Raw genomic sequence first — 11,881 nt, 5'->3', positions numbered from 1 at the left:
GTCCCTGAGTAATGGAGGGAGAAAAAGAGGGCAGGAGGAAGGGAGCAAGGAAAAGATAAAAGGAGGAAGGGATAGAGAGAAAAATACCATATAGACATCCTGGTTTTTGTTTGAACACTTATTCTCCAGGTTTTGACCAGTTGAGGGTTACTGAGTCATTGCACAAAGAAATTTCTCTGAACTATGAGAGTTGTACTAATAAATCTGAAGATTTGATGCAAGGACCTGCTTCTGAATGAGAACATGCCATTTTTGTTCTCTGGAGTCTGGGTAGCTCCCTTAATGATCTAATTCCATGCTTGTCCTTGAAAACTTCATCATTTCCGTTTTCTTTACAGCTGAACAACATTCCATTGTGTGTAGGTACCACATTTTCCTTAGCCTCCAAGGCTGTTTGCTGAACATGGATGAACAAGTGTCTCTGTAGCAGTAAAAAGAGTTCTTTGAGTATATCCCAGGAGTGGGCTAGCTGGATCACGTGGCATATCCAGTTCTAATTTTCTGAGGAACACCCACACATTTGTTTACAATGGCCAAACCAGCTTATATCCTCCCATGTATAGTGTACATGAGGGTTTCCATACCCCACAACCATTATTACCACTATTGGGGCCTTAGCCATCTGATTCAAATTAGATGAATATCAGATTACTTTTAGTTTCAACTCCTTGATGGCCAAGGATGATAATTATATATATATATATATATATAATCGATTTCCACGCCTTCTGAGGAAAACCTCTTCAGATCCCTAGTCCAGTTATTCCCAATTATTCATTAGGTTGTTTTCTCTATGATTTGTATATTTTTTAGTTCTTTTATATTCTAGAAGATTTGATGAGTTTGTTATATTTCTTTCATTATTTAGGTTTTAGCTTTTATGTAATTTTACTTGTTTGGAGTTGGGTTTTTTTTTCATTTAATTTTATAATCCTTGGATTTTCTAATTGTCATTTTTTAAAATTTCTTTCATCATTTATATATTTCCTTGTACCATTTTCTTCTAACACAGTCAGTAATATTTTTTAGTTTTGCTGAGCTGTGCTGTTACTTCCTAGTGACTTGCAGCTAAGTGTTATTTTGGATATTCTTGGCTTTGTGTGTGGTTTTGCTTTTCGGGATATCTGCTCTGGTTGTCATCTTTGTTTCTTTTTAATTGTCTGTTTTACATATTTTTCATTATTTAGTTTTCATCATAACATTCTTTCCTTTCTTTCTTTTTTTTTCCTCTTAGGTAGCAGTTATACTTTGTTACCCCAAATGAGGTCTGGAAGTGAAGAGGAATCAGTAAAGATCATATCTGTGTTGAGCTTCTGTGATACAGAGAGTTTCTACTCTCAATTCCTAGTTTTAAAATCCATCATCCATGGAGGCTGCACCACAGTCAAGTTTGGCAGCACTGCCTCACAGGTACCCCCAAAGTTGTCAAAATGATTCACAAGAGAAAGCATTGGTGCCATCCTGTAACCTCAGAGGTAGACATAGTGGTGATAGTCAATCACACCAACATCATCTCCATCCAATTAGTCATTGAGACTGAGAAGAGTATATACCTCATCATGGAGTTGGCCAAGGGAACATCGCTTTACCAGTACATAGGACATGATGGCCCCCTGCAGGAGATCGAAGCACTGGCGATATTCAGGCAAATGTTAAGTGCCAGAACTACTGCCTTGACCAGGGTATAGTTCATAGAGACCTGAAGCCAACCAATATCATGAGAGTCAGGAATGGAACATAAAAAATCCTTGACTTTGGGCTCAGTACCCAAGTGAAGACAGGGCAAATGCTGAGCTTTCACTGTGGGACTTACCCATATGCTGCTCCCAAGATCGTCCTTGGCACACTCTAGGATGGCCCCAAGGTTGATATGTGGACCCTAGGAGTGGCCCTGTATTTTATGAGAACTGAAAGTCTCCCATATGATGCTGTGAAGGTACCACAGCTTCGGAGACAGATTGTGTCAGGAAGTATCCTGATCCTGCTGGCATATCAATATAATCTGATGACCTGCTTAGTCTTTTAATGAGAGCCAACCTGAAATATAGGCCGACAGTTGCTGAAGCGACGATGCAGCCCTGGCATCCCTGAGTCCAAAGTCAATGGCTTTTATTGTTTCTTTCCTGACTCAGAGGGATTCCCAGATCTCTGTCATGATCTGTTCCCTCTCAGACCAGACCCAGCAATTGTAAAAGCCATGGGATACCTTGGGTTCAGAGCCCAAGACAACAAAGATTCTTTATGTCAGAGAAAGTACAACCAAGCCATGGAAACTTTTTGCTTCCTGAAAAGACAGGCTCTTCAGGAGTTTGACAGCCCAACCCGCGCTCAGCTCATGAATCCATTGATGACGCCATTCCCTTTCCTTGATGATACTGCTACTTTCCAAGTAGGATGAAGGAGGAGAGAAAGCAAACCCACATTACACTTGTTCTCCTCCAGTAGTAAAGTGTCTGTCTCTGGCCAGAAGGCTGTTCAGTGCTCAGAGAAGAGAGAGAAGAGTCAGTTGGCCTGGCCTTCCTCTGTGTGGACCACTGCAGATGACACCCACAATGGGCCAAGGCCACATACATTCTCGGAGTGTCCCCAGCATGAGTCACAGCAGCAATGTGAGTACCGAAGACAGGCACAGTGCCTCAGCAAAGGACAAGCCTGTCCCCCGCAGGAGTCTGCCTAGAGGCTTCAAAGGGTGGACCGAGAAGATAAGTGATGCCCTGAGGAAGCTGTGTTGCTGCATTCCCTCCCCAAAGAAACCTCATCTGGGACAGAACAGAGTCTCCCCTCAGAAATGAAACCCAGGGAGGGCACCTGGAGAAAAAGCATCTGCCGCAGTCCAGGTACATTTTCTGTATTTGAATGTATCTATTCTACTCATGTCTGTGTCAAATGGTAGATTGCACTTCTGTTTATGTGTATGGTATGATGCATAAGGGACCTAGGCCTAGACACTGTGGAGCAATGTTTATATTGAATCTACGAACAGATCTAGCATCCCTGAAGGCATCTCATGTGAGTATCTTGCACGTTGAACTATGAGACAGCAGAGGGTATTGACCCTTCTAGGACAAGGAAGTGTGCAAATTAAGAGAAGTAGATGCTGAGGGAGGAAAGGGTGTTATAGGGGAGCTAGGAGATGGGGGAAGAGGTTCAGAGAGGAGCAGGCAGCTTGGGGAGCAATGTGGAACAGGGTTACCACAGCTGGAGAGATGCCCTGTGGATGCTGCCATTCTACAGTCACAGTGTTGGAGAGGACCCAAGTGTAGGCAGGGTCCTCAGGAGGAAGCTTTGTGGAAATTCATCATGTTCTGGGTCAGCCATGCTTGCCTCAGAGTCCTGAATCCAGCCAGGAGAAAGGAAGCAAATGAAAATATCTACTTCCACAGAGGCAAGTTCTGTAACCATGTAAATGCCTGCAAATGTGGCAAGGTCTGTATTCCAAGGTTGTGTGAAGTCATGGTTCCATTCTGATCCACAGCACAATAATTGTACCATACATGGTGTTCACTCTAACTGTTGGGACATTTTTCTCTGTAGATCCATGGGACAGTGTTACTCCCCTATCACAGTCAAGTGTCCTTCGGGAATGAGTCAGAGCTGGGTCAGAGGGAGGATGTGTGTTGGGAGGGAGAAGAAGTGATGTTGTCTGTGAGAGGACAAGCTTTTCTGACCCAGACCAGATGTGCTCTGCCACAGGGACATCACCTAACCATGCCAACCCCGAACTCTATCATACCTGACAGATTACCAGTTCCTAGAGAACCTCATCTCACGGGCCCTGAAGCATTCATTCTTTCACCCATCACTCTGATGGGTCTCTGATTCCTCAGCTTCCCTCACATCTTTCCAGTTAGCCTGGTATTAAGCCCTTGACTTCTTTATGTCACCAGTATCTTCAGGAGACACCCTTCTCTAACCTGCACTCTTTACCTGATTTAGATTCTGCCTTAGGAGATCTCAGGGAACAAATGTGTGGCATTTGTGTTTGTGCATGAATGCATATCTGTGCATGCATTTTCATGTGTGTGTGCACATGTGTAATAATATGTTTGTGTATGCACATGTGTCATACATGCATGCATGTGTGCATGTGCGTGTGTGTTTGTGCGTGTGTTTGTGTGTGTGTGTTGTCTGCCAAAATATATTACACTACGAGTAACCTCTAATCTGCCACCAATCAGAATCCTCAGTCCTATCACAATGTCCATTAGAATATTGCCCAGTTCTCCAGAAGCTTGCATCTAAAAACTTCTCCAAATGCTTCCCACAAACACGTAGCAAAGGTGTGTGAACTATGTCCATCAGGGACACTCCAGCATTAGCTCCATTGCTCCACTTTAGATTTCCATTGCCCTGACAAAACACCCAAACCAATCATGTGATAAACATAGGTTTTCTTTTGGCTCACTGTTTTTGAATTCACAGCCAGTGGCTGGCTTTTTCAATGGGTTATTCCTGTGTAGAGGCAGAGCATCACAACAGGAAGTACCTGTTAAAACAAACCGTTTGCTTCACAGTATCCAGACCAGGAAAAGAAAGAATTGTTTTTATATACGGGTCCTCTCTTGCCATTAAGCCCTGTGCTCATAAATAAGCCAAGCCACTTCTAAGGTGATAGATCTGTGTAGAGGAAGAGAAGTTCTCAAAGCAGAAACTTCTACAAGATTTGTAAGATCCCCCCCATCCTAATTGGTAGGACTTTCTTTCCAATATTTCTAGGGTTGTGGTATGAGTGTTATGAGTTTGAGACCAATATGTGCTGCACAGTGTGATCCAATGTCAGTAAGAAGGGAAAAAGTTCAAATTAATAACTGACATGCAAAGTGCTTGTGTCAGCAGGACTGAACCCATCAGACACCGTGGTCAAAATTGCATCAACATCACTCACCATTGCCCCCAGGAAAATGAGAGACATGTGCATAGGGGAGTGGGCAGTGCCTCTTGCAGATGATCCCACTAATTCAATATTCTGAGCACCCCACACACTCAATCCCTAGAATGCCTGACACAAGTCTATACTTAAGGACACTTGTTTAGAGACGGGCAGAGACACAAAGAGGTGGGCAAACAGAAGATGCTGCTGAAGCAATACACAGCAGGGGAGATACACAGCAAACCAAGTCATGAAAAGGATTTGTGTATATCCCACTGAAAATACCAGAGTAATCATCTACCTAGCCACACCCCAAGGAAGGACAGAGCAATCTGCAACTTGGGACTACAATTTCTGCCTTAAGTGGGGTCATAGAGGGAAAGCTCAGAGCAGGGTCAGGTAGGACCTGGGGTTAGGACTGTATGTGGAACTGGCAGAGACATGGCTTAGATGGTCACTAGAAATCTGCCACCAAGACTAAGAAGGACCTTTATACCAACCAGGGTTAAGCAACAGGGCTGGGAATAATGTGGTAGCACCTACCTGATAAGGCCCCTTAAGGGAGAAAGCAATAGGAGGCCCACTTGTGTTCTGGGACCCTGAAGGGCCCCCTTTTGCTGTGAATTTACTATCCAGGCCTCAGTGTCACCCAATTGAGGTTTGTATCTCTCCAATGACATCATTATTTTGTGCAACATAGACCATTATTTTGTATCCTCTTCTGCTCCCATGTCTATCAGCAGCCTTGGCTGTGTGGAAAATGAGCCCTTTTGGTCTGATCAAAGTGTTTTATGCTTCCTTCAGTAAGGTCTTGATACCCTAAAGGCAAGACTAAATGCCCTTGTCACCTCATGGCTGTTCACCACCACTCAGCATAGGAATCAGGTTTTGAAGATGATTCTCTGAGGACTGATGAGCTGTGGCTGAAGCTTCTAAGACTAAAGCTAGTCCCTACAGCTGTCCTGCCTGTGGGTCTCACCATCTTCCCCCAGAACAAGCAGGGTGCTAGATGCCAGGTTCCTGGATTATATGGCGTCTGGAGTCACTGCTTGGGGTAATCAAGCCCTGGTAGTATCTTTGGTAATCATGGAGATCAATGAAGAGTAGCTGGAGTCCCCTGAATGTGTGGATCCAGGAAGTCAAGTCAGGGAGATGTACATATCAGCCATCTACTTCTCATGGTGTTCAGATGGGCAGGTGTGCGTGGGGTTTTTCACACTCAATCACACATAGGCTCACCCATCCTTCCATACTCACACCTGGCATGCTTGTAAACACACACACACACACACACACACACACACACACACACACACACTACCCAACCTATAACTGATCAGCAATTTTCAAGTCAGCTAAGAACAAGTGAAACTAGATTGTGTATGTGAGTTTTATCAGAGATGAAGCTTCCCTGTCTGCACAGCTGAGGCTCTGAGGGGTGAGGGGTTGGGGCGAGGCCAGCACAGCCTTCAGTAGTCTACCATCCCCCTCCATGGGCCCATCAGAGGCAGGTCTTGATGCAGCAGCCTCCGTGAACTAGGATCCCAGATGAGAACTGGAATTCCTGTGTGAAGGACTTCCCTGAGCCCTAGAGGAAACAACCCGGCCTATGGAGGTACCCCTTCAGCTAGGCAGGGTTGGTAGGTGCCTCGCATTTCAGTCCACCACAGGGGTGCCTGTCAGGAACTGATCCAGACCCACATGAGTCCAGGCTGGAGACACAGTGAACTGGTGTGTGTGTGTGTGTGTTTGTGTGTGTGTATGTTTGTGTGTGTGTGTGTGTGTATGTGTGTATGTGTGTGCCCCTTCTGGCTGTGGCTGGGAATGGGACACTGGCAATCACCAGCATAGCCCACGGTGCTGTTCAGCTGTGTGGAGTCTAGGCATCTCTTTGAGGACAGTGTCTCTCTTCCTATGTGAGTGTCCAGTCCCCCTCCCTGTCAGTACCTGATGCCACTTTTCCTACTTAGTAGGAGCAGTTGGCTTTGCTGATACGGATTCTACAGTTGGTGAGGAGATTGCCTCCTTGTCACCAGCCTCATGTTACAGATTTAAAAAACCATTTAGGGAAGAGGCACAAGAACCAAAGGACCCCGATCTTGGATGTTTCAGCAAAGATGGTGGTGACCAGGGCTCTGCTCACCTCTGCTCTGCTGCTCTCTCATCTTGTGTTCTTAGAACAGCATTTCCCTCAGTCTCCAGGGTTTGTTGTGTGGGGGAGTCAAATTCCAAGTCTCTGCCTCCTGAGTGTATTCCTGTGGAAGGCAACCACTAGGGAAATGTGATGGAACCTATGGTCAGTCCTCAGCTGTTGTTTCAATGCTTTGTGTGTTATCTTATGTCTCTGAGATTCTCTCTTCTATCTCTTGTATTCTCTTGTTGATACTTGTATCCATGACTCCTGACTTCTTTCCTATGTTTTCTATGTCCAGAGTTGTTTCCCTTTGTGTCCCGCGCTACCGTCTCGCCAGCAAAACGACGCGACACACTCAGGATCCTTCTGCAGAAAGCTTTAATGCATCTTGAGAGGGAGAGCATAAGCTTACAAAGCGGAGACTCCAACGGTCTGAAAACCCATCCCTTATATAGGCTGGTAAGCCCACCTAGGACGTGGCACTTCCTAATTGGTTGCAGCTCATCAGCCCATATTACGCCAGGAGGTAGGCAGAGACCAAAGGACGTTAAATCACTTCAGGCACGCGCACTGATTTGTTCTCCGCTCAGCACAAGCTGGATGCGAACGCCATCTTGTAATGGAGTTTGCAGGAGCAACGGGCGGCTCCTCACATCTCTCTCTTTTTGTTTTATTATGCAGCAAATAGATCTCCCAGTAGAGAGGGTAGAGACAGTGGTCGCACCTCCCAGCCAAAAATATTGATCAGACCATGTGTAGGAGTTATCCCTAGGCCTATTCTGGAGCCTGAGATACTCTCGACCTGTCCTCTGCCGTTTTTCTGGAAAAGGGAGACTTGGGCAGGCAACCCTTATGCGGAACGACATGTCTCTCAGAGGGATAGTGGCCCTCTGTGCGATACCTCGTTCAACAACCCTCCTTGGGTGCTGTGTTGGACACTCTGCCCAGTGCAATGAACCTGAGTTCCGGACGTGCAAGAGCTGCCCGGTCAGCGATCTATTGCTTGAGCATAGTTAACCATACGTCAGTGGAAGCCCCATGTTCCAGGGCTGCCAAGCACCTGCGCGATAACCACCTTGTCTCGCTTATTTTGGGTTCTGAGTCTGCACATCATCCGTAGGAGAAACACCAGTCCGCAGCAGACGGCCATGCCAAACAATCCAACCCCCACCCATTCTTTGAAATAGGAGACGGCCGAAGAGATCCAAGATGACAGCAAGACATGTGGAGTTGATCTGGAGCACGGCCATCCTTAATTCGCGAAGCGTCTGCTCAAACTCAGAAGTCCAATTCTGCAAAATGAACTGAAAAATGAACTGGAAAAGATTCTTAGACAAATTAGTAAAATTTTCAACAATGGCTGAGATTCCAAAATCTCTTTTTGTCTAAACAATGACATGCTATTAGGGGCTTCCACCAGAACGGGCACAAAGCGTGGCATTCGGGTCACCACTGCAATGGGCCAGGGGGAGGTTGATGGTTCTATGTGTCCCAAAGCCAGCTGCTCGGTGACCAAATCAGTCACCGCAGCCAATTTCTCGGAGGTCAAAGGCCACTGAGGAACCCACACCGGGGCCTCCGTTTTCCATGGTATGGGTCATACTGCCCCAGTGGCGCTTAGGAAAAACCCAAGCCCTGTCTACCTTGGTTCGGGTTGGGCGCTAAGGGCTCTGTACGTCCTTGTTCACACCGCCCTAACCCTTTTCCTCTTTCATACCCCATCTTCTTCATAATTTGGACTGCTTGTGGCGAGTATTCATTGGACAAAGTGAGTCTGAGGTCATGCATAACATCCCGTCCCCATAAGTTGACTGGTAGCAGAAGAACATAGGGAGTGAATCTCCCTTCTTGCCCTTCCGCCATCTTCCAAGTAAGGGTGGAAGAGCTGATTGTTGGATGGGCACTGTAGCCCAGCCCCTGTAATGAATGTGAGGCTTCGGTAATTGGCCAAGACCTTGGCCACCAATGGGAAGAAATGATGCTCTTATCCGCCCCAGTGTCTAGAATACCTTCAAAACATTTGCCATTAACTTGTAGGAGCAGCTTCGGTCTATCTTGTAAGCTGACAACCAAATAGGTTGAGTCCCAACCTGAAGATCCCATCTGCTTGCTCCTGGGCTCCTGGTAGGTACTCGGAAGGAGCAGCAGTTGAGCTATCCTATCTCCTTTACTTATAGAAAATACACCTTTGGGGCTAGAGCACAGAACCTGAATCTCTGGGGTATGTTGATTATCAATTATGCCAGGGTGAACAATTAGTCCCTGCAGAGTAAGTGACCCTCGGCCCAGAAGGAGCCCTACAGTCCCTTGAGGCAGCGGTGTAGGCAATTGAACAGGTATGGGCTGTACTCCCATTTGAGGCAGCAATAAGAAGTTGGAGGAGGCGTGCAAGTCCATTCTTGCGCCATCCCCAAGGGGGCTCTCTCCGGGACATGGATAAACCGGTTCCCATATCTTTGTGGGCCCTGGGACCATGGGCCCACTACCCCGTTTTTTGGATCCTCATTTGTGGGGGTCTCTCTAGGAGGGAGGATATTACCTCTCAGATCCCTGACCGAGTGACACAGGTCCGCCTTATGATAGCCCTTGCCGCAGCGGGTACAGAGAGCAGGGGGAGCCCTTTGATTTCGGCAATCTCTTTTCATGTGTCCGGGCTTCCCATAGTTAAAGCAAACCCTTTTGTTGGGCCCCTTAGGGGGGCGCCTCTGGGATTGTAAAATGGCAGCCGCTAGCCCTGCATTGGTAAGGGGGCCTCCTAATTCTCTGCAGATTCTGAGCCAATCTTGCAGCCCTTTGTTCTTCCTTGGGGCAATAGCTGTGCAGCACTCCTGAGTGGCTTGTTCAAAAATGAGCTGCTCAATAAAAGGCATGGCTGTCTCAGAGTCCCCAAAAATGCGTCCTGCCGCTTCTGTCATCCTAGCCACGAAGTCGGAAAAAGGCTCCTGAGTCCCCTGTATAATCTTTGTTAATTGGTTGCTCCCTTCTCCCCTCCTAGAGAGTGCCTTCCAGGCCCTGATGGCAGTACCTGAAACTTGCCGATATGCCCCCCAGGGAAAATTAGTCTGGTTGGTCGCATAGCGCCCCTGCCCTGTCAGCATGTCAAAAGTCCACTCCTGTTGTTTTGGTGTTAAAGATGCAGCATTGGCTCTAGCTTGCTCTTGAGCTGCTACGTGCCAGAGGGCCTTCCATTCCATGTATTGGCCCATGCTGCTAAGCGTGGCTTTGGCCACTGTCTGCCAATCAGCAGGTGTCATAGAATCTCTTGCCAACCTATCCAATTGTACTAATGTAAAGTTGGCGCAAACGCCATATTTTCTGACTGATTCTGCTAATTCTTTTATCTAATTATATTCCACGGGCGCGTATACCCGCCCGTCCTCTAGGCCTTCAAAAACAGGGAAGGCCGAGCATAGCTTCCTTCTCACATTATCAGGTAGGAGGGAGAAGGATCCTTGGCGGACCTCATACAGAGGGGGTGCCGAAGGGACCACCTGTGAAGCGGCTATCACATAATGTGAATGTTTTTGGTGTCTCTTATTGCCCTGCAAATGATGATAACTCTCCTCTTCATATTTTGCCACTTCCTCATCTAGCTCAGCCTCCTCCTCGGGGTCAAGGCTCTCATCCTCTGAGTTTCCGGGACTGTCTGAACTACTTAATTGCAGAGCTTTCAGCTCTCGGATGGGGTATAAATTAGTCCCCTTGTCTGACTTTTCAACAAATAAAGAGTCTCTAGGTTCCTTAAAATATGCTCCCTTGTCAGCAGACTTTCCGGGAGGGCCGTTTTCCTTATCTCTAGGTTCCTTAGAATATGCTCCCTTGTCAGCAGACTTTCCGGGAGGGCCGTTTTCCTTACCTCTAGGTTCCTTAGAATATGCTCCCTTGTCAGCAGACTTTCCGGGAGGGCCATTTTCCTTATTCTGGGCCCGTTTCTTCCTTCGCGCGCCCCTAATCTCTCACTGCATTCAGTTTCTGACATGCTATCCTGGACTTCCTCAAGAACACTTCCTCCATTCGTCTAACGAGGTCCCTACCCAGCTTGTTCCAAGAGGCCAAAGTTAGTGAGCCGCAGCAGGCATACCAAGGAGCCACCCGATCCACCTCCTTTACAAAGTTTCTGAGCATTCGGTTGGCAATCTTTATATCTTGCTGTTTCAACACGGCTTCCATAGCGGTAACAACTGACTGAGAGGAGCCCATGATGATAAAAAAAAGGGGGGGCACCCGCGGCTTATCTACATCTGCCTTACCAGCGCGAGGAAAGTGAATGTAAAAACCTGCGCAGAAAGCGAAAGTGTAAAAACGGGGAGCAGCTCCTTTACCTACAGGAGACTGAGACACAGACCCAGTTGCTACTGCTTATCTACGTCGGTCTTACTGCACTTAACACCAACCTTGATGGATACAAATGTTAATACCAACCTTGATGGATACACTCAGGATCCTTCTGCAGAAAGCTTTAATGCATCTTGAGAGGGAGAGCATAAGCTTACAAAGCGGAGATTCCAACGGTCTGAAAACCCGTCCCTTATATAGGCTGGTAAGCCCGCCTAGGACGTGGCACTTCCTAATTGGTTGCAGCTCATCAGCCCATATTACGCCACGAGGTAGGCAGAGACCGAAGGACGTTAAATCACTTCAGGCACGCGCACTGATTTGTTCTCCGCTCAGCACAAGCTGGATGCGAACGCCATCTTGTAATGGAGTTTGCAGGAGCAACGGGCAGCTCCTCACACCTTTGTGATTTCTTTATTGTTTCTACCTCCATTTTTAGATCCTGGATGGTTTGTTCAATTCCTTCACCTGTTTTGTTGTGCTTTCCTATAGTTCTTTAAGGGCTTCTCCCTGTTTTCTTGTGTTCTCCTGCATTTTTAAAA

General features: G+C 46.9%; 1 pseudogene; it reads right to left on the bottom strand.

The window, feature by feature from the left end:
- Positions 1-9,301: 9,301 nt before the first annotated feature.
- LOC127669202 (igE-binding protein-like) lies at positions 9,302-11,174 on the bottom strand (annotated as a pseudogene).
- Positions 11,175-11,881: the final 707 nt, after the last annotated feature.

The sequence above is a fragment of the Apodemus sylvaticus genome, chromosome 19 (assembly GCF_947179515.1).
Source record: "Apodemus sylvaticus chromosome 19, mApoSyl1.1, whole genome shotgun sequence".
In the NCBI taxonomy this organism is placed as follows: domain Eukaryota; kingdom Metazoa; phylum Chordata; class Mammalia; order Rodentia; family Muridae; genus Apodemus; species Apodemus sylvaticus.
This window is presented reverse-complemented; position numbering and strand designations above follow the sequence as displayed.